The 27,448-nt window shown below is 50.6% G+C and overlaps 1 protein-coding gene across 1 annotated transcript in view; it reads right to left on the bottom strand.

Moving 5' to 3' along the window:
* Rassf8 (Ras association domain family member 8) overlaps window positions 1-23,384 on the bottom strand; it is a 68,647-nt gene extending 45,263 nt beyond the window's left edge. Inside the window, exon 1 of the mRNA XM_040743601.1 lies at window positions 23,309-23,384. The gene's annotated coding sequence lies outside the window, so the exon portion shown is untranslated. The remainder of the gene's footprint in view (window positions 1-23,308) is intronic.
* Window positions 23,385-27,448: the final 4,064 nt, after the last annotated feature.

The raw sequence follows: 27,448 nt of genomic DNA, 5'->3' as shown, positions 1-27,448 counted from the left end.
CACCTGTAAAACGTGAACAGCTCCCTCATGAGTGACTTGCTCGCCACAAACAAGGTCAGACCACTTTTCCTCCTGAACCTGGTAAGTCACTTCCACATCTGGGAGACAAGGGATGACAGCAGGCACACCAAAAGCAACCTCCAACAGAACCTGGTTTGAACACTGGAGGAATCCGCTGTGCTCTTTCTACATGACAAAGCACTCAGGGATACTGATGAGTGGTGCTCAGTGTCACCAAAAGGATCGCAGAGAGAGCCATGAGCCCTCCTAGCCACGCGCTGGAGACTCCTGATTTCAGAAGCAGCAGTTTAGAGAGCAGGCAGGGTATCGCTCAGAAGGTCCAGGAGCGGCAGTGCCACTCTCAAAACACGTGTCAACACAAGCATGGCCCAGGCATTGGAACACAGTAGTGCATCCCACTGCACACGGTGTTAAGGACGGTCCCTGAGTCACCAGCAAACAACTACTAAGGTCTCCCACTGTCCTGGGTGCTAGTTTCTGACTCACTCCCTGCAGTGCTGGAGGAGCCCAGCCAGAGTGAGGCAGTGTGAGAGAAGCAGAACCCCAGGCTGCTCCCCTGGGGGCTGACACAGGCAGCTGAAAACACAGTGATCTCAGAGTGATGGCCAACTTGTATCTCAAAAATACTCAATTCCCCACTTGGACTTAAGACCCTGCAGAAGCAAAGCAGGGGGCTGTTTCCCTGAGGACAGTCTGGGGTCTGTCAGCCCTCCCAGTCCTGTCTGTCAGCTCTGCTCACCCTGGCAACCGCAACCCCACCCCCTGACCTCAGGGTGGGAGGGTCTCTGCTGAGTTTCACCTAACACTTTGCATCTTGGGAAAAGGAATCCAGTTGTTTCTGTAAAGACTACGAATGGCCCAGAGTGTTCCAGGAAAGGCGTCTCACCCTTTTCAACTGCCCACAGCTCCCTGCAACAGCACAGTCATTGCTTGTAAGTAGTTACCAGTGAGGCATTTGGAAATGGCCTGAACGGAAGGATAAAATGTTAAAGGAAAGACCTGGGGGGGGGGGCTCTGAAGAATAAAACCAAAGCCAGGCTCACTTTTCCTTAGAGAGAGCCTGTGATCCCCACTGGCTCCCTGAGAGGGAGGGGCTTGGCCGCATTTCCTCTGACCACTCCATGGCCTAATGCTCCAAGAATGTGGAGCTTGAAGGAGTCTAAGAAGTCTTGGCTACAGGACGGGAACTGACGCAATGTGCGTCTGCCACACTCACACTGTGCCCTTCACAGATGTCTCTGCATCTATTTATAGAAAGTTTAGAGCAAGGCCAGTCACTGTCAGCCACTTCACCCTTTTCAAAATATACTCAGACATGAACTACTTTTCTTACGAGTAAAAGACAACCCCACACCCACAAAGCCCCAATTCTTAAAGTCTTAGTCACGAAATTACATGAAATGCAAATAAGAAGTAATACAACAAGAAAAAATGGTGGCCCTCAATAAGACACAAAATTGGAAAAAATGTGTATGTTCCAAAAGCAGAGGAAGGAAGACTGAGTCCACAGGGGACGACTATGGCCAGCTCCAGCCGCACGGCTGCCGTCTCCAGAAACCAGCTCCTGACTAAAACTCTGTAATTGTTTCATAGATGCCATTCATTTCCTACTTTTAAAAACGTGTTAATTACATTTACTTATTGAATCTGTGTATCGGTTGTATACATATGCCATGGACTGAGTAGAACTAGCAAGGAAATGTTCTCGCCATGTAAACGTGGGTCTCAGGATTGAACTCAGGTCGTCAGGCTTGGGGGCAAGCACCTTTACCCACTGACCCCTCTCACCAGCCCTGATTATGCTTTAAACATTGTCATCATTGCAATGCAAAGGTGTGTCACTTTTTAAAGATAAATAGTATGCTCTAATGCATCATTGAATTCCTGCTTCATGTATGAGGCTGGATGTTAGAGAAAGCACTTGGTTTCAACTAGCCCTGCCTACACACTCCCCCAGGAGGTACTGACACCTGAGGATGAAGTGACCTGAAGAGTTCAAAATGCAAAGAAAGGTCAACCCTGCTGGGAAAACAAAGAAAACTGGGCAACAATTAGAACCAAGTGGACAGAGACTAGCTGTCTAAACTAACAGCCCTGCCCTGACAGCCACAGGTGGGGAGCTCCCTGTGACTACATCCACGGAAAACACTTCCCTTATCCAGAGCAGACCCTCCCCACTTCCCTTCTCCAGCTCTTTCCCCTTCCCAGGGCACCGCTCCCCTCATCCAGTTTACTTCAGATACAAACAGAAAGATCGAATCCTTCCCTTCCAAGCTTCTCAACCTTGCTTGTAACGATGGAATTCCTCCAAGACAAACAGAAGATCTGGCCCTGTGACACTAAGAAGCAAGGAGGGTTGCTCGCAGGAAACTACGGCACCCCAATGTCCCCACAAATCCCTTTGTGTCAGGACACTGTTACGCTCCCTCTCCTTTCTGAAGCTACAACAGAGCATGGGCCAGCCTCCCAACCATCAGCCTTCTTGCCTCTAGTTCCACGCATGTTAGCATCCATGGCCAGGCCTCACCCACCACCGTACTGGCCAAACGCACCTCACTCCCCAGCGGGCAAGTAAAGCGTCTTCTTGCCTCTCCCAGAAACAACCATCTTCACACCTACAAATTAGTATGGCTCTCGCCCCTCATCAGAGGGGCTCCTTTTCATAACAGATGGAACCTATTATAGAGATCCACACGAGGTTAAAATGCAGAGAAGCAGTGACCTGACCGTGGGGTGCCCAGCCCAGGGGGAGATGATACAGCTACAGCCTACACCTAGGGCTCAGGAAATGTTACACAAGAGGGTGTGGGGAGAGTCTAAGAACCAGAAGACCAGGACGTCTGCTGTGACCCCTCTCCTCTCTTCTTCCCTCTTCTCCTCCCCTCCACCTCCTCCCCTTTTTCCTCTTCTCTCTTCTCCTCTCTCTCTTCCCTCCTTCCCCCCCTCCAGGAACAAGCCCCAAACTGGTCAGCCCAAAAAACATACGGATGAGCAACACACACTGAAGAGACTCAGTAGGCGTGTGTGTGTGTGTGTGTGTGTGTGTGTGTGTGTGTGTGTGTGTGTGTGTCCGCCCATGCGTGTAGCAACAATAATTACAGAATAAGAGGCCAGGAGTCTGAGAGAGAGTTGGAGAACATGGGATGAGTAGATAGGATAAGAATAAGTACAGTACTCAGGTATGAGATTTTAGAAAAGAAATAAAAAAAAATGTGTCAGCTTGTGTCTGCCCACAAAGTAAGAATAGAGTCATAAAATCACACAAATCTGAAATGTTCCTAAGTTTGGGGGTTTCTCCTAAAGATAAAGAGGAAGGGGCAGGAGCACTCCAGGCGTTTTTGGGTTTTTTTTTTACATCAAATTCATAGATACACACTTCATATGCAATTCAATTCTGCTAACAGCAACATGCTATGTTGGTAAGAAAGGTACCTTCTGCTTCACACATTCCATAGAAAATGTTACAAAACAGAATGACTACAGAATGTGTGACCTGCTGTGGAAATATTCACTGTGTGCTGCAGTTACGATTAAATTATCACTATCAACAGGCAACGATAGTAAGAAATCAGTTATATAACAACCAATTGCTACACTCTTTCTAGGGCAGGCACTATAAAGATTATGGAATGGATTTCTTTCTGTGCAAAACTTGTGAACCTAACCAGTATCTAAAGCGGCGGCCCTCAACCTGTGGATCATAACCCAAATGGGGGGTAGAATGACCCTTTTACAGGGGTCCCAAGCAAGATCCTCAGAAAACACAGATACTTACATTATGATTCCTAATAGTAGCAAAATTACACGTGTGAAGTAGCAATGAACATAATTGTATGGTTGGGGGTCACCACAACAAGAGGAACTGCATTAAAGGGTCATAGCGTTAGGAAGGTTGAGAACTCTGCTCTAAAGAAATAATACAAGTAAATGTTTGCAAGGTACCAACAGATGACCAAGTTAACATGTCCCTCCCTACATGAGTTCAGAAACTCCAGCTTCGTTTGGCGATTAACGCTGCTGCCACACATGCAGCAGGGTGAGCGGCTGGCATCTTCGTGCACACAGCTGCCGGTGTGACAGCAGCAGGGAGCACTGAGCCCATGTGCACCAGGCACAGCTCTGTCAGTTCACACGGTCGACGCTGCAGGCCAAGTCAGTGTGTTACCCAAGGTTACCCCTCCATCCTATGCTGCTCTCTGGGAAGGTCTGCACTCCACCACACCCTATCACTCGGCCTCAAACCCTGACCTACATATACTCCATAAGGAACTGAAATTCACCAACAGCTCCACGATCTGCTAAATGCACGGGAAACCAGAGCAGCACACCAGAAGCCACCAACAGAATTCAATCAACTATTTTAAACAGCACAGCCATTGATTTTGGTTAAACCTATCCAAAATAGGTTTCACAAAGTTTACAGCAATTTGGTCAGGGTTCCCTTCCCTGGGCCATGTTTCAATATCCTCCACCAGAGCAGATTGCTTTCACAAGATCCTCGTCAGGCTGGACCAGGACTCATCCCAATTCTGTTAAAGATGTAGGACCCCAATTAGAGGAAGGGAACATATGCCAACAAATACACATAGATTGAAAAGTACGCATAACTACATGGGTTGAAGCTTTTTACTACAGAACACACATCTGGTGTGATAATGGGACCTAAAGGGGTAAGTGTAAAATAGTGAGGAGACATCCTCTCTCACACACACAGTGTGAGGAGACATCCTCTCACAACAAAGCTCTGATGGAGGCAGTGTTCACAGAGGGATCCAAGGGTGTTGTGGAATATTAGTTGAAGATGAGTTACATTCATTTAATGATGTAAAGATGTGTTGCATTTTTCTACGCTGCATTTGTTTAAGTCCGTGAAGCTGTGTTACTTTTCCTGTCTAAAACATCTGATTGGTCTAATAAAGAGCTGAACAGCCAATAGCTAGGCAGGAAAAGGATAGGCAGGGCTGTGGAACAGAGAGAATGAACAGCAGGAGAAATCTAGGCTTGAGAGAAGAGGTGGAATGGAGAAAAAGAGAAGAGGGAGACATCAGGGGTCAGCCACACAGCTGGCCACAGAGAAAGAAGGACAAAAGATATTTAGAATAAAGAAAGGTAAAAAGCACAGAGACAAATGTAGAAGAAGAGAAATATTCTAATTTAAGTTAGAAAATCTGGCTAGAAACAAGCCAAGCTAAGGCAGGTTATTTATAAGTAAGAATAAGTCTCCGTGTGTTTATTTGGGAGATGGGTGTCAGCCCCCCAACCCCCAGAAGAAGGAGGAGGAGGAGGAGGAGGAGGAGGAGGAGGAGGAGGAGGAGGAGGAGGAGGAGGAGGAGGAGGAGAAGAAGAAGAAGAAGAAGAAGAAGAAGAAGAAGAAGAAGAAGAAGAAGAAGAAGAAGAAGAAGAAGAACTACACACAGGGAGAAGACAGGATCACACTCCAAAGAGCAGGAGTGTGTTCTAAATGAGTCAGGCCACAAAGGCGCTCTCACAGGCGAGGCTCACACAGGTGAGGCTCTCACAGGTGATGCTCAAGGCACCTCCTGGGAGATAGGTTCTCTGGGCACGACAAGGCCCTGCATAGGTTTCCCCTGGCCTTCCACTCACTCCTCTTCCGCACTATTTTCACCAACCCTGCCCCTCACATGGAATCTGGACACCGTAAATGCTTATGACCAGAAAAGGTCAAGATGAGGGCTCTGACAACACAGGAACCTGACACATTATTTCCTGAGGGGTGTGTGGGGGTGGTGTAGCTGATAAAAATCTCTCCTCTTCCCTACATGGAGGGAATGTTGCTGTAGGTGGGACTACTTTTCAAATCAAAGAAAAAATTCTAATCAAAACAAACAAGCTCCTTGCTAGGCTGTATTTCCATAGGACCACAAATCAAACCTCAAACACTGGTGGAGACGGCACTCCCCAGTCAGTCACTCTGGAAATTCTCCTAAATGCCAGACACTGCTGTGTTAGCCTCTTCTTAGCTCAGGTTTGATTACCCTGCCTCACTGTGCAAATTAACCTTATGCTCATAATGCTGCTCCTGGAAGAAAAACCCGAAATGGTCACTAAGGTCTCTATGTGATGCTGCAAACTGTCCCAGTTAGGTTTCCTTTTCTTTTGTAATAATCTAAGAACATGAACTTGAGGCTGCAGGAAGACTAAGTTCAAACATTGAGAGGGGTTCGTGTCCTAAGATAACACAGGTAAGTTTCTTGCAGAGAAGAGCTGAGGACTGGGCATGCAGGCCAGTAGAAGGTGCCTGCCCAGCACAGGCAAGGCCCGGGGCTCTCACCACCAGTCCCGCACCAGAGAAAGGTGCTGTTGGAGGCTCTAGCACACATTCAGGAAAAGATACTCCACTGGCAAACACACAATTACTTTAGGCATGTTCAAGCATGTTCTAAACAATTGGCTAATTTCCTCAACAAGCTACATGGTGTATGTTAATCTTAAATCAGTGTCCAATTTCCCTTCAAAGAAAAGCACACACAATAAAGCAATCAACTCACAGAGCTGAGTGTCTTTAGGTTTTAACACTGTGTGACCTGTTTCTGAAACCTTACCATCTCGTCACAGTGCCCGAATGCAGGGTCATTAGGTCCTTTCTGGAATTACAACAGCCAACAGTGTGGGGTTCAGTTTTGCTGTACTCTCAGGTCCGGCTGAAAGCACATGGTGGCATCTGTAGTGCTCTGAGCCAGTTTGTCTCCAGCTCAAAAGAAAGCAGCTATAGCTCTTTCTATGTGACAAATGGCGGAACACAAAGCTTTACGCACATGAACTCTCCACAGACGTCACAGAAACAGCCCCGTGACGGGATTTTCCTCAATTCCTGGTGAGAACAGGCACGGAGTGGTTATGTTACTGAAACCAAGTCTCCCAATAAGTGCACAGCCTGTATTTAAGTGGCCAGCCATGTCTACTTTAGCTACACTCCTAACAACAGTCCGTCTAGCCAGACACCACGGTCCACCAGGGGAGGCAAAGACACATGTTCTCCTGCCGTCTCCAGACTGATTCTACCCCGCTAAGTTCCACAACTGCCAGAGGAGGGTGGCCATCCCCATGACTACTCTTTTTAACTGATTCTGATTTCTTACACTTGGTCTTTTTTTTTACATTTAGAACACTGTCTCAAGTTGCTAAGGAGTTTGCAGTCCCTTATATCTATGACCTCCACCTCCGCTATGAACTGAATGAGATGTTGCCCATCAGCCCAAGTGTCTGAAAATCTGGTTCCCAGTTGGCGATGCTCTTTGAGGGTTAGGGAGCACTTAGGGGCACCACCCTGCTGGAGAGAGCACGTCGCTGGGGCAGACTGGAGGGTGTGCAGCCTTGTCTGTGGCCTGTCCTTTCTGTCCCTTTGCAGGGACGAGAATGTGCTCGTGCCGCGTCCTGACTCCATGCTTTCACCACCTGTTGCCGTGGTCACAAAATGACCACACTTCCAACCATTTTCATCCAAAACCGAGTCTCTCGCGCTCTCCACTTTTATTAGAAGTGGAAAGGACAGGGAGCACCATGTTCCCAGCTTGTTACTTTCAAGTGGGGCTCTTCTGCCTCCAGAACAGAGGCTCCTGCACAGAGTGGGGTCTGCTACTTCAGTTCACACAATGAAAGGCATTAGCCAGGAAAAACAGTGCTAGGCCAGGTGTGGTGGCGCACGCCTTTAATCCCAGCACTCGGGAGGCAGAGACAGGTGGATCTCTGTGAGTTCAAGGCCAGCCTGGCCTACAGAGTAAATTCCAGGACAGACAGGGCTGCCCAGATTCTGTGACAACACCCCACTCCCCCCCAAAAACACAATAAAGAAACAGTGTAGACAAGAAGCTATTGAAGAGAATGAAAACTGCCATTTGCTCCTTACTCCCACAACAGTGTCCCCAGGGAGGGTGTGTGCCTGTCACTCATGGTGCCCAGCCTCTGCAGCTGAGAAGTGGCAGGGTAGAAGAATGGTTAGGGCAGACAGTGGTGAGCCTTCAGTCCTGGCTCTACCCCACCCACCTCTGCCTATCACTATGGACTTGGACACATCACTGGGGGTCTGGTTTTATAGAAGTTTCGGGGTTGAAGAGATGAGTCAGTGGTTACAAACACCGGGTCCAAATTCAGATTCCAGCACCCATGCCGGACTACTCACAAGCCACAAGTACATCTACCTCCAGCTCCAAGAGATCAGGTCCCTCTTCTGCATCCTTAAGACTCTCTCTCCCCCTCTCTCTCCCTCTTCCCTCTCCCCCTCTCCCTCATAAATAAATAAAATAGAAATGATTTTAAAATGCACAAAGTCTCCATCAGTTGTAGTCTCCATTTTTTTCTGAGAAGTTCAGTGTTAATTTGCTCATCCAAGCTTCAAACCTTTATCTTAGATGACTTCCTCTGTGACACTATGGCCCTCTCTGTGCTCTTAAGGCAGTGACTCCCTTCCTGTCTTTTTTCTCTAGCTGGGCCAGGCACTAGAGGGCTCTTCTGTTGGAGTCTCTTGTCACCTGCTCGCGGCAGGACAAGCTTACGGGTCCTCAACTGCCCTGATGTGCGGCCAGGCAGCCGATGATGCTCAGCACACCCCTGGACGGATGGCTGGAGTGTCTGCACCCCTGGGCAAACTTACAATCTCTATTTCTAACCACCATCGAGAACTGAAAATAGCACCCTTCTCTTTTCTGTCCTCAGATAAACGGACAGAAGTCTTTCTGTCCCCACCCTGGAGTCCAGAAGCATCTACGGTGTTTACTGCAGCCATGACTCCCGGGTCCCCCAGGCTGAAGGGTCACTTGGGACCTGGTCAGCAAGGCCACCAGAGTGGCCAGCCTACACAGAGCCAGCCCAGCCCTTATTTTGAGTTCTTTTGGACTTTAGATATTGACATTTGTCATGGGATCCTATGGACTCCCAGGGCTCACAGAGGTCAGTGACCCTGACTTTAAAGTCAGCACTGTGCCTGTGTTCCAGTGTTTCCAGACAATCGGTGAAGGGCCAACTGTACAAATTCAGCAAACAGCAGAGAAGGTCTAAAAGTAAGAGTGTCGGTTTTTGTCATACAAGTATTTCAGTTTGTGGGCCTAAGCTGGCAAGTCACACTACCAATGAAATCCACTCAAACAACACACCTAATGCGCTAGCCAGCATTCAGCGAAACGCCACTCTGCAAAACAGTCAGATGTGAACTGCATGATCGGGCTGGTTTTCCCAGAAAATAGAATCAAATGATCAGCTGAACAAGACAGATTTAGTAAGAACTTAGGCAGGCAGCAGCAGAAGTCAGGCAGCTGCTTTCTGTGTGGCTGACAGGGGTGAAGCCCGTAACTGCTGCCCTCTCAAAGCCCTCAAAGGACATCCGGCAGAGATGTAAATTTGCACACATCTCACCAGCCAAAGAACAGGGTTCACTGGTAGGAAGTGGGACTCGCTTGTGTGAAAGGCTCTAAAGAAGACTCAACAGAAGGACCCTGACCAAGCCAGGCCATCAAGAAAAAGCTGATTAATCTGTCTCCAGCATTCATTGCTGATGACTGTGGCAGGCTCATTGCAGTTTTTGAGCTCCTTCTGACTATAAACTGGCTGATCTGATCATTGGCAATAAAAGCCAGGAACTAAATTAGGTATAGATACAATATGGCTAAAGAGCTGACACTCTGAAGAGCCTAGTGAGGAGAGCCAGCTCGGGAGGAAACACAAGCAGGAAACAGCCTACTGTCCGGGAAGTGCAGCTCCTCATCATGGCTACAAAGCCAGGGGACTTAGGTACATCATCAGGAGGTCAACACGTCCATCTTGTGCCCCCCACAGCGGGTGGCAGGGAATGGAGACAGAGGCAGCCTGAGCCGAGGAGGAACCAGTGAAAGCTTTTTGAAAGCTTGCCTTGGAACTAAGCCTCGGGGTCAGCTCCCAAGACCTCCATACCTGGGCCTGGCCACATCATCATCCCAAACTCCTGACTACTAGGCCACCTCCCAAAGTTACTCCACCCATCCAGTTTTGTGTCCATATCAAATTTGGTTCTTAACTGGCTTGGCTAGGAATCAACCTGGCACTTAGAGTTAGGGAAGTAAGTCCAGAAAAGCAGAGGGGACACATCAAGACTATCAGCAAGGAGTGCTGAAGATGACAGGGGAGGAGGGTACATTCTGGGCCAGCCACACCATGTCCTCAGGGATGACACTGGAGGCGGGGACACCCTGGGCCAGCCACACCATGTCCTCAGACTGTGGCGGTCTTCTCCCAGCTTCCCGCCACATCCGCCGTCACACCACTACCTGACATTGCTGTTCTCTTGGGACTTTGGTTTTGGTGTGTGCCGTCTTCTAAGATGTGTCTGGACTCCAGGTTTGTGAGTAACAAGTATTTCAGACTTCTTTACAGAGCTAACACAGGGCCTTGCACATGGCACCAAACAATGCTCTGCCACTGAGCTGCACACCCAGCCCAAGCCTCTTTTGGACAGGGTCTTACTCTGTAGCCCAAGCTGGGCGTGACCACACTATGTAGTCCAGGCTGGCAAGCACAGAGAAAAGCTGCCCCCCCCCGTGCCACCCCCAAGCTCAGCCTGCGTTGTGATGGAATCACTGGTGTGTGTCACAACATCCAGTTCACCTAGGGCTTCTGTTTAAAGTTCAGCTTTTACTACATGGTAAGCTTCCTAAGAATGCAAAGGTCCTTCTCTTTGTCAAACCAACTACTACACCATAACATGTGTGCCTTAAATATGCGTTGAGTAACCATAAACAAAGCCAAGCTGGACATACTATACTGAAACCCTGAGAAACGCTTCAAAGTCAGGTTAATTCTAACCTCAACATTTCTCAGGGTAAAACCTGAGTAAGCAGAAATTTAGTTTGAAACAATGCCAGGAAAAACAACAACACCCTGTGGTTTTTATAAATAAGCTTGCCATGAAACAAAAGGTAAACTCTAGGAGAAGGCCGCCCTTCACCCCAGGGCTGGAATAGTACACCTCGCCCTAAGTCTGCTACTTTCCCCGGCCCCTAGGAGCATGAAGGAACCAGCAAACAAGCCACCTGCAGCTCCACAGAGCATGGTCTCTGCATGGCCTGTGCTGCCACCCAGCTGTCTCACTTGTGTGAGATGCCTCCCAGAATGTCTTCACAGGTCAGTCCTAGCTTGAGTGTACCTTCCTATTAAACTCAGAGGGAAGTCTCAAATTTCCCCAGGCTAACTGAGATTACCTTTTCCAGGCTCCCACAACTGTTCAGCCGCCTGGCCCCGCCTCCTAAGGGAAGAGCTGGGAGATGAGAGGTGTTTTCCTTGTACAACCGCTCCACAGCACCCGAGGCTGTGACTGGACCCACAGAGCTCCAGCACTGCCCAATCCGCCAACACCGACTCCACACCGCGAGGCCCTGTCCCGGAGCTCCCGTGCACTATCAGGCAGAGGCAGTCAAACTCGGGGTACAGAGTTGGCCCATCCAGCCCCCAGCATGAAGATGTCAAGTAGCCAGTGCTGTTGGGGAGATGGACTTTACAATAGGAAGTGCGGGCCGCTTTAGAATTGACGCTGGTTTCTAGGACGGTGCTGTCTCCAGTGCGGCGCTGGCTGTAGTAAGCACAAGGCAGGCAGGTCCTGCCTTGTAGACTTCAGACCTCTCTTCTAGGGACAAAGCCTCACAGAAGACACCCCCACGTCACACCCATCCTAAGTCAAGCTTCCTTCAAACAGCTGGGCTCTGCGGGCCTGCAGGGCACTGCCCGACAGAAGGCGGGGCTTTCTCCTCTCCTTTCTGTCCTCGCCTTTCCTGCCTGTACCTTCAGGAGGACGGAGTTAAGTCTGGGACTACACACCACAGAGCACACTGACTCTCAGCAGAGCCCTCCTGCTGCTGGGCGGGCAGCCATCATTCTCGTGACCTCCACTAGCTGAGCACTGGGGCTGCCTGTCACAAATTTCGGGGTCTACTTCAAATGCAGACCTTAGGATCACATGGTTTCACTTCCAGATGACACCTCTCCTTACTCATTCACGGAGGAAGCTGTGCTAAAGCTACAAGAACTCTGTTTTGGTCCCTAGTGCTCCTATGGAAACAAACACACACTATAGGCTGCTGGGTTATAAACAACAGAGTTGCGTTTTCATGATTCTAGAGGTATGACGGAGGTCAGTCAGCTAGCTCACTCTCTGGCTCACACAGCAGAGCGATAGTTAACTCTTATAAGAACATGAGGGACCTGCCTTCACAGTCTGATCCCTCCCAAACTTCACCTCCTCAAACCTTGGGTGGTGTGCATGTGCCTGTGTGTGCATGTGCACGTGCACATGTGTGTGTGCACGTGTGTGCATATGTGTGTGTATGTGTATGAGAGTGTGTGCGTGTGTAGGACCTCAGCACAAGACTCTGAGGAGGGGTGTGTGTGTGTGAGAGACCTCAGCACAAGACTCTGAGGAGGGGTGTGTGTGTGTGAGACACCTCAGCACAAGACTCTGAGGAGGGGTGTGTGTGTGTGAGAGACCTCAGCACAAGACTCTGAGGAGGAGGCACAATCATTCAAGTTCTAAGGAGTCATCCTCCAGCAGCTGTGGACACTGATTTCCAAATGAAGTCAGACCCCACTGAGGGCAGGATATCCCAGACTCACCTGACGTTACCCTCAATCAGTTTACTTGGATGATAACATTGTCTATAACTGGTCCAGGAATGAAGAGAATCTGGGGACAGAGTACCCTGAGAAGAGAGAACCCCGTCCTTCTCCCCAGCAGACCTGAGCACATCTGTTCTGGTATAGCTCCAGGTTGTTTTCTGCATTCCCTTTCGTATGTTCCATGGTCTGGCCTAACTGGCAACTGACTCTCCTAACATGTAAGTGGGTGGTATGTTTGTCATTCACTGAGGCCCTAAGTTCAATTCCAAGCACACAAAATAAGCACAACCAATCAACCAACCAATAAAGCAATCCCACAAATAGTAATTTTCTTCAATTATAAAATATGCATTCATTACAGAAAAAGTTGCAAAACAATAAAGGAAGGGGATTAAAAGTCACCAATAACATGAATGTGTAATCTACAATGACACAGAGTGAGTCATCTGACCCTGAGTGTAAGAGACCAGGCGTTAAGGAGTTCAGGTAAGATTTTTTTTTTATATAAGAAAACTGTTCAAAACAATGGGATACATCAGGAGCTGAGGCCTGGGGGTCATGTGGTTGTTGACAACATCCTAGTTCTTAATCCAGCACTCCGCTGCACGTTCTGCTTGAGACAAGACAGTGAAGTCACTCAACAAACAGCTACACCAAGAATCCAAGGACAACCAAACAGCTGTCTGCACTGACATGCTTCCTGGGTAGACATCGCGCACGGTGGGGTGCTGCTTTCTAGAAGGCCATGGTTTAGCAGGGAACAGGGTGACACAGACCTGCCCGGCGTCTCAGTCCTGAGCTTACACATCTCAGCTGCAGTCAGGAACAGACCCCACTCTGAGAGCATGGAAGGCTCCTCTGGGTAGGCGCCTCATGTTCACTGTCTACAGACGCTGCGTTTAAAACATCTTTTTGAAGTTGTTTTTCAAACACTGTTAATCTATTAACTCTGACTTTGTAAAGTCACAATACAGCTCAAGTGTTAATACAGACACGATTATGACAGAAACAAAAGAACTAGTAAAAACAGCTGAGTGGTGAAAAGCACCTTGTTTTTTCTTCCCTCAATCACCACTCCTCTTAGTAAGGAAGGTCTAGGTGACCCTTCCAGGGCCAGGGATGAACCCACAGCAGTAATGATGACCTAGGGCACCAAGGGACAGACTGTGGAATTCTTTCCTTTGGAATGCGTGGACGAGTACTACCAAACATGGAACTGTGGCTCACAGGAGGTCAGGGGCCAGAAAACTGCCTGAGAACAGGAGGGCCAGCCACAGGTGAATGTCCAAAGCCCTGAACTGCAGCAGGCCAGGAGCGAACCTGGACACCAGAGACCACTTAGGGGCTCCACAGGACCACGAAGAACCATGAAGAAGCCTCTGGCCTCGAGAGGTCTGTGCAGACAAAGCTGCTCCATGGAATATACCCACAGCAAGGGCATCACTGGCTGTGAAGCTTCACAGAGCTGCTCACACTCCCTCAACTGCAACAGGGGACTGCGAGCTGAGAGCCTGCTTAGTCACTTTGAACTCACGAACAAATGAGCCAAGAAGAGCCCTCAGAAGCCACTTGTTTGAAGTAGGGGGCTTGCAGAATTACCACACAGAGGAACAGGAGAAGCAGGCATGTGAGTGGCGTGGAGTAAAGCCCAGCTGTCCGGGAGCCGAGCACCCCGCAAGGGGAAGCCCAGCCAGCCTGGTTTTAAGGCTGCCGCTTGGAAGAGGGCAGAGCCTTTTATTCGCATGAACAAACAGTGTCTTTCTTATTAGACGCCACTGCAAGGGACACCTTAGTTTGGTGCTGCTCCAGCTGGTGGCTCATGGGTGGGGGTGAGAAGGCAGAGAGCAGGGAGGCAGGACAGGCAGGAGAACAGAGCCAGCCGTACGAAGTCCCATGTGGGTATAGAAAGGATCCCTGACAGTCGGGCTGGGGCCAGCTGTGCCCCGAGTCCCTTGCTCTTCTCACCAGTCAGGGTGCATGCATGGTCTGTCCTCAGCTGAAGGTCACTATTCATGAGGAAGGGGAACTGTGCTGCCTGGCACCTGGCACCAGTTATGTGGGGCTGTGTTCTCTGTGTCATACATTTGCAAAATACACCAGTGTTACTGTTGCCAAACAGGTGGAGCAGTGACAAACATTAAATACGCTGGGGTGGGTCCTACAGAGTTGCTGGAGGCGGGTGTCAGGTAAGGAGGTGGTGAGCAGCCAGTCTCTATGAGGGACGATAAATTAGGATAGAGGATGTTGGGAGGACACGTCCTCTGCTGCTCAGAAGGTGGTCAGAGCGAGGTGGCCGAGACAGAGACATGATATAATGTGCCATGGACCCAGGCAGGAACTAAGGAAGATGGAGTCACACACTGACCCTGAAGACTGCCATGTGCCTGAGGAGGTGGAGTCTGCAGAAAGAACAGATAGGGAGTACATTCCATGTTGGAAAGTCACAGAGAGAGCAATGCAGAATGGGGAGACCCCCCAGCCTTGGGCTAAACTTTCTAGAATCTCTGAATTCTGTACCCCTCAGGAAAACAAAAACAAAGAGAAAAGGCTCATCCACAGACACACTGAGAGGAGACCAGAGAATCCATGGCTGTCTGGGGCCTACAGAGAGACCACAGGTCAGAAACTGCGGGCATGGGTGGAACTGTTTCTTCCTTTACTACCCACCAGCCGGGTAGTCAGTCCACATGACCAGGCTCCCTGCATTTCCTCTGCTGCATCTCCACACAGGGAAGGGTGTGCGGTTCCGTTTTGATAAATGAACAAATGAGGAAAGGATGACACCTACCAAGAATCCACTGGAGTTTATTTAAGACCAGGTCTCAATGGTAGCCCTGGCTGTTCTGAAACTTTCTGGGTACACTGGGCTAGCCTTGAACTCAGAGATCCACCTGCCTCTGCACCACCTGGGCAGCACCATGTCAGTCAGCTAGGAAGAGGCGTTTTAAGGCAGAGGACAGGTCAGATTGTGAACGCATTGCCAAAAGCTTGGTCACAGTGGGGTTGACAAAGCCTTCACAGACTCTGGAGCCTAGGCTGTAGTGATTCTCAGAGTCCCTGCTAGCGGCTGAGCAGCAGGTGAGGAGAGCACAGGACCTCTCCAGCACTGTGCTGGCTGAGGGAGGAGCACCCTGGGCCATCCTGGGTCTGAGGTCAGCAGCAGCTTAGACCTGGGCAGACAGAATCACAGCTGCAAAGGTCCTGGAGCCCCAGGACCTTTTCCCTTTTACACTGCTCGTCCTCGGTGTGCTATCCTAAGAAAATCACAGATTTTCTCCTAGAAACTTCACACTGTTCAGATTCAGATCCATCATTTATTCTGTGTTAAGTTTATCTGATGTGAATTACGGATTGAAGTTCACCTTCTACAGACAGAAATCTAATCGCTCCAACACTTTATTATTATTCAAGGGGGAGATGAAATGAGGTTTTGCAGGGACAGCAAGCCCCGCTCTCTCACTTGGGATGGCTTAGTGACAGGGCTCTCTCTAGCCACACAGGGCACTAGCTCCCCACACAAGCACTTGACATGCACTCCCTGTATGGACACAAGCAAACATCCCTTTCGTGTTTTTCAGTACTACTCAAAGAATACATTCATAGCCCAACTTAAAGGTAAGGAGCTTGCCAGGTGGTGGTGGCGGCGCACACCTTCAATCCCAGCACTTGGGAGGCAAAGGCAGGCGGATCTCTGTGAGTTGGGGGCCAGCCTGGTCTACAGAGAGAGTTCCAGAACAGCCAGAGCTACAGAGAAACCTTGCCTCAAAAGAAAAAGGGGGGGTAAGGAGCTCAAGATTTGGTACCATTCATAAAGTCCAGTGTGTCTCAGGCATGGCCAGCTTTTAACTTTTTGTTGTTAAGATGATTTTGTGGGGGCGGGGGGATGCATGTGCATTCATGTCGCCCTTGGAGCTGGGTTACAGGAAGTTGTGAACCACGTGATGTAGGTGCTGGAACTAAGCTCAGGTCCTCTGGAAGGTTTTGAAGCCTCTCAACAGCTAAGCCATCTCTTTAGGCCTGTCCTGGGCTTCCAACTTCAGCAGACACTTTCTCTAGTACCTGTCTTGAGCTGTTACTCAGTAAAACACAACAAAGGAAAGGAAAGATAAAACTAGAAAAACAGGAATGAAGGCAACGATTTAGGACGGGAGAGCAGAGAAACAGTGCAGAATTGTGAGTAGCAAGAAGTGACAAAAAGTATTTGAACTGGTATGACTCCATTATTGTAACAGCAGAGCTTCCCATTTAACAAAAATAAAACATACAATAAAGGAAACTTTGAGTAGGGAGGTTTCCATTAGGTCACAGTGATGAGACCAAAAGTGTTATTAAGCAGAGCCCAAACACACTATGAAGACCTGGACTCAGCTTCTTTCATTCAGCTACGAAGAGCCACTGAGTAATTCACAACTGATTTTAGGGACAGGGCAAGGAAAATTTATTAGACAAAAAAACACATGTTAGAACAACTGGATTTCTATATGTAGAAAAAGAACCTGGACCTATAATGCACACTGTATAAAAATTAACTCAAAATAGATCATAGGTTCAAATCTAAAACCTGGTGCTATAAGACTTTTGCAAGAAAACAACGACAAGAGAGTTGTGGCTTTGGGTTGACAAAGATGTGTTGAATACTATATTATAGAAGCACAATCCATAAAAGAAAAAATCATAGGTTAGATGTCATTGAAATGTAAGAGCCTCAGTCTTCAAAAGTGCCCAAGGAGAGAGGAAAGGGCAGCCGCAGACTGAGTCACATTGGCAAAGTATCTATCTGATGAATAACTACCCAAATACACGAAACCTCTCAAAATTCAATCTTAAAATTCAATCAAAATTCAATCTTAAAACCCAGTAAGAACGTGGGAAGGACTAGGAAGATGTTTAGCAGTCAGTACTTTCTACTCTTGCGGAGGACCTGGGTTCAGTTCCCAGCACCCACACGGTGTCTCAAAACCATCTGTAACTCCAGCCTCAGGGGATCTGACACACTTTTCTGGCCTCAGAGGGCACCAGACATGCATATGGTACACAGACATACATGTAAGCAAAATACCCATACATAAAAATAAAAATAAATTTAGAAGTTCAACATCAATTATCAGACAAGTGTCAAAGGAAACTACCATGGAACACCCCCAATACTCAATGAATAAGTCTAATTATACCAAGTGCAGCAAGAAAGGCATGAGCGTGCTCACACCTTATTACCCTCCCCCACCACACAGGCTCTGGAGGTGGATGGAGGCGGGAGGGTCAGTTCAAGGCCAGGCAAACACCGCAAAGCAGAATCAAAACAATCATAAAAGGTGGAAAGTGCAATGAAAGTATTTTGGTAGTTTCTTAAAAAGCTCAGCTCACATAACGAAAGGAAACGGTCCAGAGGTCCATCAACAGCTGAGTGTGTGTGGGGGGGGGGCGGGGGGGGGGGGTGTCGTGTTTGAGAACTGCCCTTGGTGTGGCAGGCTGGCCCGGGACTCACTGAGTGATGGAGGACGACCTTCAGTTTCTCATCTTCCTGCTTCTGCCTCCTGAGGCTGAACCACAGGAGTGCACACCACAGTTGAAACAGTGCTGGAGACTGAGCCCGCGGTTTGTGCATGCTGGGCAAACACTCTACCAACTGAGCTACACCCCAGCCTCGACGCTCACTCCACTATGAGTAAGTCTGAGTGAGACAATACATCAGTGATTCCATTCATCTCAAGTTCTAGGACATGCAGGCTTCTGCCGTCACAGAAACAGAGGGTGGTTGAGAAAGGGGAGATGCACTGTTAGAGAGAAAGACACTTGGAGAGGACAAGGGACATGTCCCTTGTGCTGGTGGTGGTGACACACACCTGTGTCAAAGCCTCTAAAACTGCAGTTAGCTCATGACGACTTTATCCTAGTACAATTCTGTTTAAAGAGATAAATGTAAGGCTGGCAAGTCGGCTCAGTGAGTACAGGTGCTTGCCACCAAGCCTGACGACCTGAATTCAAAGCCTGGGACCCATGTGGTAGAAGAACAATGACTCCAAGTTGTCCTCTGACCTTCCCATGTGACTCCCCCACTCTGACAGATGCTAATGCATCCAGCAACAGAACCTCTTGCAGAAATGGCCGAGCTCTAAGAATTAAATAGTAACCTACCGTAGTCCCCAGTGACCTTTCTACTGCAGAACTGCACTATTCAACTATATTAAACAAACATAAAATAAACTCTTTTTTTTACTAATGTCTATGTAGTAAAAGGAACCTATTTGATATATATTTACATTTGAAAAGATCATTTAATTTTAACTGTTTTTCCACTAATAAAATTGCTACAATTAAGGATAAGTTTGACTTAGCACTCAGAAGCCAATGATAATTAACAAGAATGACAAAGTATATATCCACATGAATACAATCTGGACAAAAATGATTATAACTTCTCTCTTGTTACAACCTACATTTATATGATTTTGTTTCAAAACAGAGTAAAACTAAATGCTGAGTGAGCTACAATGCATAAAACTTGGACAGCACTGAAGTGAATTATGTTGAGCTTGGTGACAACACCTGAATGTGTAAAACATATAACTAAAATCATCAGGGCTGGGAAATAAAAGATAATAAATAATACCAGTGCCAAGACATTCCAGGCAATTGTCCAAGTTCATCTAGGTAGCCAGTAGGCATATATTCCTAAGGGATCAAAACAGAAAGAGGGCACAAAGCCACATTAACGATACCCTGGCTATCTATGCAAATGTCCTGGGGCACCGAGGCTCTGCACAAAGTCAGTCACATGCACTGAGATACAACAAAAGACCCTGTCACAGAAGACATCTCTGTCTTTAATGAGAAAAGAGAGAATAACAGGACCAGTTTCTCTGAATAAAGTGAAGGCATGAAACGTAAGTGCCCCTCTATGACCATGTCCAGGTCAGTCACGCTCTCCTCTTGACGGCATGGGACCTGGTCTTGTTTCCCATCCCAAGCGCGTTCAGAGGGAGACCTGGAGGCCGGGTGCAGAGGAGTCAGTCTGAAGACAGCGACAGTGCCCCTACCAAAGGACAGAAAGATGCTGGGATTATGTGTACTAAGGGTGAGCAATCTCGGAAGGAAGGGGCGGGAGGCGACGCTGAAGGTTCTGTGCAAAGACCGCGAGCAGCAATGTGAACAGCACAGGCATCTCTGGGCCGCAGGACACTGAGTCAGGGCTCTACATGAAGCAAGCTTAAGACTAACACCTGACAGTGCTTTAAGCTTCTCTGGAGAAAGATCTTGTCTACTTTTGCTTTAGAAGGGAAAAGAACTTCCCCAACTCTAGGTAGCTCCCGTTGCCCCTCTCCCGCCTGTCTGGACAGATGGCGCAGGAACACTACTGGGCATCCTTAGACCTTGATTGCCTACAGCAGTTTGCCTAGCCTCCTTGAACATCTGGCACTGAGCTGTCAACTTCATCCGTCTGGCACATAACCACGTGACACTGTAAAACATTAGGCACTGTAAAATTCTTATTTCCATTCTGCAATCCTGTGCCAATAAAAAATAATTGTTTTTAATGTTGTAGTAAGGAGAGTGGAATGTATACCCCAGAGAATCACAAGGGCAACACTAATTAAAAGCTGTCTCAGTGTATCACTATGCGTCTTCCAGAAACCACAAAGGCATTATTTTTACCTGGTACTTGCAAAGGCTCTTTCAGATCATTACCATTCACAAAACTGGAACACAGTAGGGCTGGTTTGGCTTTCTGTCATAGAACATAAATATAACAGAGATGAGGACTATTAAGACATAAATGTGCTGGGTGTGGTGGTGCCCCTGTGCTTTAATCCCAGCACTCAGCAGACAGAGGCAGGCAGATCTCTGAGTTTGAGGCTAGCCTGGTCTACATAGGGAGTTGCAGGCCAGCATAAATGAAAAACAGACACTATACCAACAGGCATTTACTGAGCACTCCTATGTATACCAGGGACTGGAGAGTAAAGTGGGCACTGTTACTGCCTTCAAGGAAGAAGGAAGAGAGGGAGGGAGGGAGGTTAAACAATAAATGGATGGCCACCAAGTAAGTTCTGGGGACATGGAAGATGCTGCCATTGTTGACTGAGATGTGCCAGGCACTTGGGAGGTGCTCCACTCGGAGCTTTCCTGTTAGCAGTGGTACCCCGTTTTAAAGGGTGCGAATACAAACCACAGAACCAGAGGAGCAGGACAGCGTCCTTCATCCCTGGATGCTGACCAGCCTGCCTAGATGCTGCATACAAGGCATCTCTCCTGGTCCACAACTAGGGACCGCTTCTGCCTTCGGAATTCTGAAACCTACTTAGGATTGGAACAAAGTAACCTCCGAGGAGAGTGAGTAGTTGCCCATGACTTACATTTCCTAACACTTCCTTTCCACGCTGCAGCCCCACTCACCACCACCTAGAAGGAATCTCAAGTTATCTGGGGCCTCCTCAACCTTATATAAATGGGCAAAACCGCCTGCCAAAATTAAGTACAAGGAAAAAGAACAATGATACCCTGCAGTAAACACGAGTTTTATTCCCAATTATCATATACAATGACAGAAGATTCGGTAAGAATTAATCATTTCTCAGAATGCCAGGCATTCAGGTCAAGCACTAACGCACGCCTCTGAATACAAAAGGCCACGAAACCAAGGATTCCTATTTTAAAAGTCACAAGCTTAAAAAATGTGAAGACACCCGGGCGTTGGTGGATCACGCCTTTAATCCCAGCACTTGGGAGGCAGAGGCGGGCGGATCTCTGTGAGTTTGAGACCAGCCTGGTCTACAAGGGCAAGTTCCGGGACAGCCTCCAAAGCCACAGAGAAACCCTGTCTTGAAACCCACCCCCCTCCAAAATGTAAAGACAAAGATGCAAAAAAAAAAAAAAAAAAAAAAACGACACCAAGATTTTAAATCTGCAATTTCCAAATATCTCTAAAACCTGCAGACTCGGGGAACTGTGACCCCTGAAATGACTTGGACACCTCTGTAAATGTGTTTCTCTCCAGGACACCGACACTAACTGAAAGCCTTGCCTAGGCGCAGACCCATGGCTTGGCCGACTAGGGGCTCTCTACTGCCCCCCTTCCCCCTTCCCCCTTCCCCCCACCCGCAAGCTCCTGAAGCCCAGAAACCGGTCTTGATCGCCTATAAAGATCTCATCCATTATGGCCAATTGAATCTAGTAAGGAAAGTACCATCTAAAGACGCTTAGGGGGAGGGAACGAACGATTGGTTTTTGAGAAGATTTAATCACCTACACTGCGTTGCATCTGACCCTTCGGCAGAGGAATTATCAAACTGCGTCCAGTCCTCTCAAACGGGAGTATTGGTCGTGTGTAACTCTGAGGTTTAGGGGAAGTTCCCCGTGGGTTTAAGTAAGATCACAAAAACCATTAATATGACCACTAAAAGATAAAGCATAAACCACTTCCCAAACTCAGCGTGCAGTTTTGTCCGGAGCCCTGATTCCTGTGTTCACCAGACCCGTCCCCCCCACCCCCTGCAGTGAACTGACAGGCATTAGGGACTGCCTCAGGCAAAGGATAGGTTTAAAAAAAAAAATCACACACCAGGAAACCTGCTGGTCCTTTGCCTCCACAGCAGGATCCAAACCCTTGGCAACCACAGATGAAAGACTTCTGAAAAAGAAAGAAAAACTACCTTAACACCCACCCCCCCACACACACACGCACACCTTACACACACAGATTACACACATACACCCTGAAACTGAGCGGAGGTCTCTTGTCTGTTTTGAATGCTTCCCTGGGACAAAACAGAGCACATGAAAAAAAAAAAATCGCTGCGCCCCAGTCCACGGTAAGTCCCTAAGTGTTCCTCCCTGCTGTCAGCGGGTTGGAGGAATTTTTTTTTAATTGAACGCAAGGCTTTGATGTGTTGGCAGGGCTGACCCCACAAGCTTCCAGTCAGCTAGGAAACGTGCCCTGCAGACTCCCTGCGTTACCTCCCAAGGCTAGGACCGGACCACTGACCCGCAGTTATGCCCCACGACCGAAGGGCTCCAGATGCCATCCGAGGCTGGGGAAGTCGTGGCCCGGCCACCCGCCTCCCATCCCCCGGGGGGGACGGCTCGTCGGTGCGGTGACCACCACGCAGCCCCGGCCGCAAGCCGGTCCCCGCCACCCACCGCCGGGGCCGCAGCGGCCTCGCACGCCGAGCCCGCGACCCTGCGAGTGGAGCCTCCGCTCCCCACCCCACCACCGCCGGCGACGGTGCAAGTTTCCGGGGTACGGAAGGCGGCGAACTTTGCCAGCCGCCCCCCCTCCCGCGGCGGCTCGGTTCCCCCGGAGGCGCCGGCCGCCCGGGAGCCAGGCTGCGCGGCGGCGAGGCAGGGCGGCCGCGGCTCGCACCAACGCCAAGAGCGCACCTCCCAACCGCCGCTCTCCCCTGCCCGCAGGCAGCGCTCTCCCTCCCCGCGGGCGAGCATCCGCTGGCCCTCCGGAGACCGGGGACGGCGTAGGGCCCGCCGGCCGCGCATCCTCCCCCCCACCCCCGGCACTCCCCGCAAAAGTGGCCTCCAGACTCGCCCCGCCAAGGACAACCGCGGGGTGGGGTGGGGGAGAGAGAGAGAGGCGACCCCGGCGGGGCAGCGCCAACTTTCGGGCGGCGGGGCGAGGGGCGCGGGGGCTGACAGCGAGCGGCGCGAGGGCGCGGGCGCCGCGGGCCCGGAAAGTTCTACTTACTGCGCGTCGCCGCCCGGTCCCGCCGCCCGCGGTGCTGCACGGCCCCGCGGCCAGGAGGCCCGGCCCGGCCCGGCCCTGGCGGACAGGAGGCGCCGGCGGCGGTGGAGAGCGAGCGGCGGCGGGGCCGCCGGGGCTGAGGAGGCCGGGCCGCAGGGCGGCGCGCGCGGAGGGCTGAGCCGGCCGAGGAGACGCGCGGGGAGGGCGCACGCCGGCCTGGCCCGGGCTGGGAGGACGGTGCACAGCGGCGCAGAGGAGGAAGGGCGGGCGGGCGGGAGGGAGGGAGGGAGGGACGGAGGGAGGGCGGGACCACCAGGGCCGAGCCGAGCCCCGCCGAGGGCGGGAGGAGAGCGGCGAGCACCGGCCTGGGAGGCCGCTCCGGAGCCGGAGGACAGGCCGAGGGTCTGGGAGGCGGGGCGGAGAGTCTGAGAGGCGGGGCGGAGGGTCTGGGAGGCGGGGCGGAGGGTCTGGGAGGCGGGGCGGAGGATCTGGGAGGCGGGGCGGAGGGTCTGGGAGGCGGGGCGGAGGGTCTGAGAGGCGGGGCGGAGGGTCTGGGAGGCGGGGCGGAGAGTCTGAGAGGCGGGGCAGAGGGTCTGGGAGGCGGGGGCGGAGGGGCTGGGAGGCGGGGCGGAGGGTCTGAGAGGCGGGGCGGAGGGGCTGGGAGGCGGGGCGGTGGGTCTGAGAGGCGGGGCAGAGGGTCTGGGAGGCGGGGCGGAGAGTCTGAGAGGCGGGGCAGAGGGGCTGGGAGGCGGGGGCGGAGGGGCTGGGAGGCGGGGCGGAGGGGCTTGGAGGCGGGGCGGTGGGTCTGAGAGGCGGGGCGGAGGGGCTGGGAGGCGGGGCGGAGGGGCTGGGAGGCGGGGCGGTGGGTCTGAGAGGCGGGGCGTAGGATATTGGGAGGAGGGGCGGAGGGTCTGAGAGGCGGGGCAGAGGTTCTAGGAGGCGGGGCGGAGGGTCTACGGGCGGGGGGCGTCCCCCGAGGGTCGAGGAGGCGGGGCCGAAGATCAAGGAGGGCGGGACAAAAGTCTGGAAGGCGGAGCCGAGGACCAGGGAGGGCGGGCCGAGGGCCGGGGAGGCGGGCCAGCCAGGACATGTCATGGGGCGGGGCGAGGCCGGAAGGCGGGCCGAGGGCCGGGGAGGCGGGCCGAGGGCCGGCGGCCCCGCCCCTTTCCTGGGTGGCGGGCTGAGGGCCGAGGAGCCGGGTTAGCCCCTCACCAGCTCGGGTTACAGCCGCCTGTCCCCGCCCGCGGACGCCGTCGGGGACTGCGCAGCACGGCATTGTGGGAGGCGCTGGGCCCTGTGGGCCGGAGCCTGTGGAGGTAGCCCTGCCTCAGGTCACTCAGTGGCTGCCCGAGAGAGACACAGAGAGAGAGATCCCGTGGCCGCTCGCTCTGCGTGGGCTGACAGGGGGAAGGGGAGAAACGGGAAGGACGGCCCGGCGCTCTCCTGCACGGACGTGAACGGCCTCTCCCGTGGGGCGGCCGTGGTCAGGTGTCCACCCCAACCTTCGCGAGCGAGGAGGGGCAAAAATGAAGCGAACGACTCGAATCTAAGGAAGGTGCAGGACGAGCTGGGCCCCCCTGGAAAGGGGCTGAGGCAGGGGGATTGTCGCAAGTTCCTGGCCCAGTCTAGGCTCTACCGGCTACAAGGACCCCACCCCCACCCCCCGTGTGAAGAGAATCGGTTCTCCAAGGACTCGTTTGAATTGCTTTTCCTCCGAGATCCGGCATCCCTCCTTAGCAACGGGCAACATCAGACCCCAAAGGGGTGAATCCAGACACTGGAGAAGAAAAAGCTGAGCTTGTTGTTGGAGAGTAGGGTGGGCGTATTTCCAGACGTTCAAGGCCAGCCTGGGCTACAGAGAGACGAGAGAGATGAGAGACAGAGAGACAGAGAGAGAGAGAGAGAGAGAGAGAGAGAGAGAGAGAGAGAGAGAGAGAGAGAGAGAGAGAGAGAGAGAGAGAGAGAGAGAGAGAGAGAGAGAGAGAGAGAGAGAGAGAGAGAGAGAGAGAGAGAGAGAGAGAGAGAGAGAGAGAGAGAGAGAGATCCTGCATTCTCCAAGGACAGGTTCGCATTGCTTTTCCTCTGAGTGGCTATGATTCAGCACCTGCACCCCCACACCCCCCCCAGCAGCAGGCAATGATAGAGGCAACAGACAAGGGGGGGGGGAGAGAAAGAGAAAAACGACTAATGAATCAGAGGTGAGTAACAAAAGTTTAGAAAGAGCTGGGCTCAGATTCAAAAGATGCACCCACACAACTTTAAAAATAGCCTGTAATCAGCGAAGGACATCAGAACACTGACCTGGAAATGCAGATTTGTATGTCGTTTTTCACTGTTTCTGTGTCAAACAGGGGCTGGAGTGAACAAAATTCAGTCTTTGGGCCAGGCCGATACTCACACAGGCCCAAAGCTCAGCCGGAGTTATAAATTTGAAAAGAGATGGGGTTGCACGCGGTGAGCTAGATGCAGGAGCACATTCCAGTTGTGAAAAAGCTCCCTTTAGTTCCCTGGCACTAGCTTTTAATCTTCAAAATATATTTTCACAGTTCGTGTGATTGGTTTCTTTCTATTTTTTTGTGTTTGTTTCCTCGTGGTTTTGACCTGGGCTTATTCCTAGCTCATTCAACCCTCCGCCACCCGTGTAGAACCAGGAGAAGAGAGAATGCCCCCCCAAAGACTTAAATGGAAGAAGGGGACATCTGAAGAATTTGGTGAGAAACTTTCTCTAGGAGTCAAATGCAAAAATCCAAGGAAATGGATGATTTCAGTGTCCGTGTGGGACTGGGGTCCTCGCTCAACCCTGCTGGAATCTTTGCAAAGGTGTTTTCTAGCCTTAAGGTAAATGTGTCCCGACCTGGCTTCTGTTGTCAGTCTTCCAATCCACTGAACAGTACAGTCACCTGCCTGATTGCCAAAGATGATGGAAAATTTTAATGCTCGGCGCATACCCCCCTTTGCTGCATTTCCAAGTCTTGACGTCTTCCTCTCACCCCCCAATGGCATTTCTCTTGTGGAAGTCTGAAAATGACCTCAGTTTTATCTTGAGTCCAGAGATGAGCAAGTCAACTTACCCATGACAGCTCTCATGTGACCAGAATTGAATAGAACAAAGTGTACTATGATGAATAACCATGGCCAACATTGATAGAACCCTCTCCTCAAGAGCCAGGCACCCAATGAAAGACGTCGTATCACCAAACTGGAACGTGGCCTTAGTGACAGCTGCAAAGTCTGAGTTTTCCCCCAGCTCCGGATAAACAGAAAGGTCTGTTCTCCACCTCAGCTCCATTTAGTTGGTGTATTTTCCCCTCTTGCGTATAACACAAATTGTTTTCTTAGCCAGACCATGTACTTTTCAGGGTTCCTGAGCTGACCCCAAATACCTTTGGTGAGACTGATAAACAGCTCAAACTTCCAGTTTCTACTTCTGTTCCTGGAAAAGCACCCAACTAGACTGAGGACACTTCAGACTCTGCGACGTACTTGGATTTTCTTGCAGCAAACAACTTGAGGGGAAGGCTTCAGAAAGGAGGTAAACCGGAAGAGGGGCAGTATGGAGACCAGCAGGAAGAAGAGAGGGCACTGCACCAAGGCAGGGAGGAGGGGAGCCCCACGCTTAGCAGTCTGTGAAGCCTCTTGACAGCCGAGGACCGGAAATTCCAGCACAATTAATATGTAGGCCCATAGTTATCTTAAATAAGAATATTTTCAAATAAAAATGTTAAAATGCCAATAGATCAGGCTTAAGCCTTGGATCTATATGACCTCAGCTAGGACCTCAGTCGAAATGATTAACTTTTGCTCATAGTGGAGACAAGATGGCTCAACTTTCTACAGCCCTGACACCCAGCGAGTGGTAAGTGTAAGCCTGCCAGGTTCACCGTGGGAACCACACTGTGATCTCATTTAAATTTCTTAGCTGCCCTTGAAGACATTAACTTCAGAGCTCACCAAACTCTGTGGCCTGTTGTGCAGGTAGTGAATTACAGCTTGCCTTTGACGAGTACACGTGCACGCTGTTAACCGTCCATCTCCATGTCTGAAATCTGTGTTTAAAACGCATTTCGAGGCAGACGCCACCTCTGCCTCATGTTAGCTTGTCCTGAAGCTCTTTCCTGCGTCAAAGTCAAGGCTCTGGCTTCA

Source organism: Mesocricetus auratus, unplaced genomic scaffold (assembly GCF_017639785.1).
Source record: "Mesocricetus auratus isolate SY011 unplaced genomic scaffold, BCM_Maur_2.0 Super-Scaffold_100001, whole genome shotgun sequence".
Taxonomy (NCBI): Eukaryota; Metazoa; Chordata; class Mammalia; order Rodentia; family Cricetidae; genus Mesocricetus; species Mesocricetus auratus.
This window is presented reverse-complemented; position numbering and strand designations above follow the sequence as displayed.